Genomic DNA, 6315 nt, shown 5'->3' with positions numbered 1-6315 from the left:
TTACTGTCGGAGATCACTTTTCATGATTAATAATGCATCCTGAGACCGTTTTACTCAAAGTTAGAGCAAAAAATTTTTTTGTCCAAAAATCTTCCGTCGGTCATACCGGTACCCATGTCCTATGACTTGTACCAAGTTGTGAAGGGTACATTTTGACAAAAATCCAAAAAAATCATTAAAAAGTCGCTATTGCTTATTGCATTCAGCATCGTTAGACGACTCTTATATGCCTTGGATGACCACTGTCTGATGATTATTTTAGCTTTTATGCCAAAATTTTGATTTCGTGTCTTACGTCCCTACATTAGACGACCTTGGATTTTCGTCTCCTGCACCGCCATGCAACTTTGATGGTCGGGTAACTTTCACTATTTACTGTCGGAGATCACTTTTCATGATTAATAATGCATCCTGAGACCGTTTTACTCAAAGTTAGAGCAAAAAAATTTTTTGTCCAAAAATCTTCCGTCGGTCATACCGGTACCCATGTCCTATGACTTGTACCAAGTTGTGAAGGGTACATTTTGACAAAAATCCAAAAAAATCTTTAAAAAGTCGCTATTGCTTATTGCATTCAGCATCGTTAGACGACTCTAATATGCCTTGGATGACCACTGTCTGATGATTATTTTAGCTTTTATGCCAAAATTTTGATTTCGTGTCTTACGTCCCTACATTAGACGACCTTGGATTTTCTTCTCCTACACCGCCATACAACTTTGATGGTCGGTTGACTTTTGCTATTTACTGTCGGTGTTCACTTTTCATGATTAATAATGCATCCTGAGACCGTTTTACTCAAAGTTAGAGCAAAAAAATTTTTTGTCCAAAAATCTTCCGTCGGTCATACCGGTACCCATGTCCTATGACTTGTACCAAGTTGTGAAGGGTACATTTTGACAAAAATCCAAAAAAATCATTAAAAAGTCGCTATTGCTTATTGCATTCAGCATCGTTAGACGACTCTTATATGCCTTGGATGACCACTGTCTGATGATTATTTTAGCTTTTATGCCAAAATTTTGATTTCGTGTCTTACGTCCCTACATTAGACGACCTTGGATTTTCGTCTCCTGCACCGCCATGCAACTTTGATGGTCGGGTGACTTTTGCTATTTACCGTCGGAGATCACTTTTCATGATTAAGAATGCATCCTGAGACCGTTTTACTCAAAGTTAGAGCAAAAAAATTTTTTGTCCAAAAATCTTCCGTCGGTCATACCGGTACCCATGTCCTATGACTTGTACCAAGTTGTGAAGGGTACATTTTGACAAAAATCCAAAAAAATCTTTAAAAAGTCGCTATTGCTTATTGCATTCAGCATCGTTAGACGACTCTTATATGCCTTGGATGACCACTGTCTGATGATTATTTTAGATTTTATACCAAAATTTTGATTTCGTGTCTTACGTCCCTAAATTAAACGACCTTGGATTTTCTTCTCCTACACCGCCATACAACTTTGATGGTCGGTTGACTTTTGCTATTTACTGTCGGTGTTCACTTTTCGTGGTTAAATATGTATTCTGAGACAGTTTTACTCAAAGTTAGAGAAAAAAATTTTCTTCTCAATAAATCCCCCGAAACCAATGTCTTATACATTGAACCAGGTTATGAGGCGCACCTGTGTGTGAAGAGTTCTTCGTGTGGTTTATAGACATTTCAGGCACTTGGTATATAGTTTTGGTTTGTGCCCAAGTCCCGTACTTAGAGATATTTTTGGTTTCGGACCAACCAATTCGACTTGCCTTCATCTCTTGTTAGGTTTATAATATCAATACTCGAACTTATATGCATGTTCAGGGACATCATTTTAACTTTCGGTTTGTACCCAAGTCCCGAACTTAGTGATATTTTTGGTTTCTTACCAACCAATTCGACTTGCCTTCATCTCTTGTTAGGTTTATAATATCAATACTCGAACTTATATGCATGTTCAGGGACATCATTTTAACTTTCGGTTTGTACCCAAGTCCCGAACTTAGTGATATTTTTGGTTTCTCACCAACCAAATCGACTTGCCTTCATCTCTTGTTAGGTTTATAATATCAATGCTCGAACTTATATGCATGTTCAGGGACATCATATTAACTTTTGGTTTGCGCACAAGTCCCGAACTCAGTGATATTTTTGGTTTCTTACCAACCAATTCGACTTGCCTTCATCTCTTGTTAGGTTTATAATATCAATACTCGAACTTATATGCATGTTCAGGGACATCATTTTAACTTTCGGTTTGCACCCAAGTCCCGAACTTAGTGATATTTTTGGTTTCGGACCAACCAATTCGACTTGCCTTCATCTCTTGTTAGGTTTATAATATCAATACTCGAACTTATATGCATGTTCAGGGACATCATTTTAACTTTCGGTTTGTACCCAAGTCCCGAACTTAGAGATATTTTTGGTTTTGGACCAACCAATTCGACTTGCCTTCATCTCTTGTTAGGTTTATAATATCAATACTCGAACTTATATGCATGTTCAGGGACATCATATTCACTTTCGGTTTGCGCACAAGTCCCGAACTTAGAGATATTTTTGGTTTCTTACCAACCAATTCGACTTGCCTTCATCTCTTGTTAGGTTTATAATATCAATACTCGAACTTATATGCATGTTCAGGGACATCATATTAACTTTCGGTTTGTACCCAAGTCCCGAACTTAGTGATATTTTTGGTTTCTCACCAACCAAATCGACTTGCCTTCATCTCTTGTTAGGTTTATAATATCAATACTCGAACTTATATGCATGTTCAGGGACATCATATTAACTTTCGGTTTGTACCCAAGTCCCGAACTTAGTGATATTTTTGGTTTTGGACCAACCAATTCGACTTGCCTTCATCTCTTGTTAGGTTTATAATATCAATACTCGAACTTATATGCATGTTCAGGGACATCATTTTAACTTTCGGTTTGCACCCAAGTCCCGAACTTAGTGATATTTTTGGTTTCTCACCAACCAAATCGACTTGCCTTCATCTCTTGTTAGGTTTATAATATCAATACTCGAACTTATATGCATGTTCAGGGACATCATATTAACTTTCGGTTTGTACCCAAGTCCCGAACTTAGTGATATTTTTGGTTTTGGACCAACCAATTCGACTTGCCTTCATCTCTTGTTAGGTTTATAATATCAATACTCGAACTTATATGCATGTTCAGGGACATCATTTTAACTTTCGGTTTGCACCCAAGTCCCGAACTTAGTGATATTTTTGGTTTCTCACCAACCAAATCGACTTGCCTTCATCTCTTGTTAGGTTTATAATATCAATACTCGAACTTATATGCATGTTCAGGGACATCATATTAACTTTCGGTTTGTACCCAAGTCCCGAACTTAGTGATATTTTTGGTTTTGGACCAACCAATTCGACTTGCCTTCATCTCTTGTTAGGTTTATAATATCAATACTCGAACTTATATGCATGTTCAGGGACATCATATTAACTTTCGGTTTGTACCCAAGTCCCGAACTTAGTGATATTTTTGGTTTTGGACCAACCAATTCGACTTGCCTTCATCTCTTGTTAGGTTTATAATATCAATACTCGAACTTATATGCATGTTCAGGGACATCATTTTAACTTTCGGTTTGCACCCAAGTCCCGAACTTAGTGATATATTTGGTTTTGGACCAACCAATTCGACTTGCCTTCATCTCTTGTTAGGTTATCAAAATTTTTAATGCAATTGCATGTATTTTGTGAGCTTATGGGTGAGGGATTTATGTAGCGGACTTAGAGAAATTTTTGAAGTCCAAACATTCAATTTGGACTCCATACTCCATTGCTCCTCTAAGAGGTACCTAGTACCCCGTACCGAAGCAACCTTCACGTTTGAACTTTCCACTAGGAGGTGCAGCCATCACTCGACATGTTAATCATTATCACCCCATACTACTCTCTATATCCGGATACGGCGCTAACCCGATTGCTTGCCCCGACAGCAATCGACCCACTCGTAAGCGGGTTACCCGTAGGTAAGTCAACGATGCGTATTGCCCCCTTCAAGCAAACCGATCATCACTCCGTGGAGGAGTAATGACGGACCCGTACCGGTATCAACTGCATATGATCAACATTCTTATGAACCCACACACTCTTCGCTTATATGCTCAGTAACATTTCAATTCTCTCTCTGTCTTTCGTTTTCCAACTCATTCATCGTGCATACTGAACACACCCGGAAAGGTGCGACAGTACACACGAATACACCACCAAGCATGGGTCGCCTGAGAGGATCGATGCGAACGCATCTCTACAACTCGCAGCTCCCAGCCTGAAGTCCCGTCGTTTGCGGGCGGTCGGTAGGCATCGAAACTAGTCAAGTCCACGGTCGGCGAGGTCAGCTGCCACCAGTGTTCCCTATGGTCAGGTACTAACACGTGCGGTGCGACCCTGCGCGATGCGGCCAAGTCTAGAAGCGGGGATGAGGCGCCAGGCTGCGAGGCAGCGCCAGCGTATCTCGGAGGGTTGTTAGGCCCGCTAGCTTACGATTGCCTATGGGGGTTTGAAGCGCTATCAGCTCGGATTGGTTACGACCTTAGAGGCGTTCAGGCATAATCCAGCGGACGTAGCGTCATACCAAAGTCCGGTCGAACTAGTATTGAGCCAGTGGTCCGTACCTGTGGTTCCTCTCGTACTGCACAGGAATTCCGTTAAGATAGCACAAATGCACACACCAGTAGGGTAAAACTAACCTGTCTCACGACGGTCTAAACCCAGCTCACGTTCCCTTGAAAGGGTGAACAATCCTACGCTTTGGGAATTTTGCTTCACAATGATAGGAAGAGCCGACATCGAAGGATCAAAAAGTCACGTCGCTATGAACGCTTGGCGACCACAAGCCAGTTATCCCTGTTCGCGGCGATCACGACCTGGCTGGACCGGAACCGTCTTTCGTTGGCTCCGGAGAAGACGGAAATGACGCTCATCTCCACCCTGAAGCGTCATCCGGTCGTCAGCATCAACATCGGGGGAGTGGTCGTGCAATCCCAGCGCTCCATCCGCTATCTTGGAGTTTGGTTGCACGACCACCTGTCATGGTTGCCGCACGTTCAGCAGGTTGCAGCGAAGGCCATGAGGGTTGCGGAAGCCATCACGCGCCTCATGCCGAACCACAGTGGCCCGAAATCGTCACGTGCCCGACTACTGGCGGCCGTTGCGGACTCCATCCTTCGCTACGGGGCCCCAGTATGGTCGGAGGGATTGCAGCTGCAACAGTGTCACAGACTGGTGCAGCGTGTGCAGAGGACGACGGCCATTCGGGTGTGTCGGGCTTTCCGGACGGTGAGGGGAGAGACGGCCGTGCTGCTGGCCGGTCTCATCCCGATATGCCTGCTGATCGAGGAGGACAGCAGGGTGCATCATCGTCTGCAGGATCCTGCGAACGAACACTCGAGAGCGAGTGTAAAGAGCATGGAGCGCGACCGTACCTACGGGCAGTGGCAGCAGCAGTGGGACGCGAATGCTGCTAGAGAGGACGCCAGTCGGTTCACTCGGTGGACGTATCGAGTGATACCTGACGTGAGGACATGGCAGTCACGGAAACACGGAGACGTGACGTTCCAGTTGGCGCAGGTTTTGTCCGGTCACGGTTTTTTCCGTGACTACCTGTGCCGGATGGGCTTCACGTCGTCCCCGGACTGCCCCAGATGTCCTGGCGTCGCTGAGACGGCGGAACACGCCGTTTTCAGCTGCCCCAGGTTCGCCACTGAACGCGGAAGGCTGCTCGAGGCGGGTAGTACGAGCGAGATCACCCCCGAAGGTCTCGTTGCCGCTCTGCTCGAGAGCCCGGAACGTTGGAGCAGCATCTGTGAGTTCGTCGCCGGCGTCACGGACGAGCTCCAGGATGGTTGGAACGCGGAAAGGGAGCTGTTGGCTGCGCAGGGTCAGCCGTCAGCCGCACACCTCCCTGACAACTCGGTGGCCGTCGCTCGTAACCAGCGCCGGAACGTTGCGAGGAACGCGGCACGGGCGAGAGCGAGGGAGTTGCAGCGAGGTGGGCGGCCCCCAACACCACCTCCATCGCCGACAACAGCTGCGCGCCGGGCAGCCATTCGCGAGCGAGTCGCGAGATTCAGGGAGAGGCGAAGGACTGTGGCCTCCCTGGCATGGCTGTACGGCGAGGGTGCGGATTCGTCCAGCGACGAAGAGGACGATTCTCCGTCAGCAGCTTCAGAGCAGCATATCAGCAATCGACCAGGTGGCCTCTCTGCCGCTGAAGCAGCCGCGGCAACGGAGGCAGAAACAGCGGCACGTTGATTAAAAGGGGCGCAATGTGAGTACGAAGGGCTTTGAA

The 6315-nt window shown here is 45.5% G+C and overlaps 1 pseudogene; it reads right to left on the bottom strand.

Moving 5' to 3' along the window:
- Positions 1 to 4223: 4223 nt before the first annotated feature.
- LOC126567024 (large subunit ribosomal RNA) overlaps positions 4224 to 6315 on the bottom strand; it is a 5837-nt pseudogene continuing 3745 nt past the window's right edge.

The sequence above is a fragment of the Anopheles maculipalpis genome (assembly GCF_943734695.1).
Source record: "Anopheles maculipalpis chromosome X unlocalized genomic scaffold, idAnoMacuDA_375_x X_unloc_80, whole genome shotgun sequence".
NCBI classification, from domain to species: Eukaryota; Metazoa; Arthropoda; class Insecta; order Diptera; family Culicidae; genus Anopheles; species Anopheles maculipalpis.
This window is presented reverse-complemented; position numbering and strand designations above follow the sequence as displayed.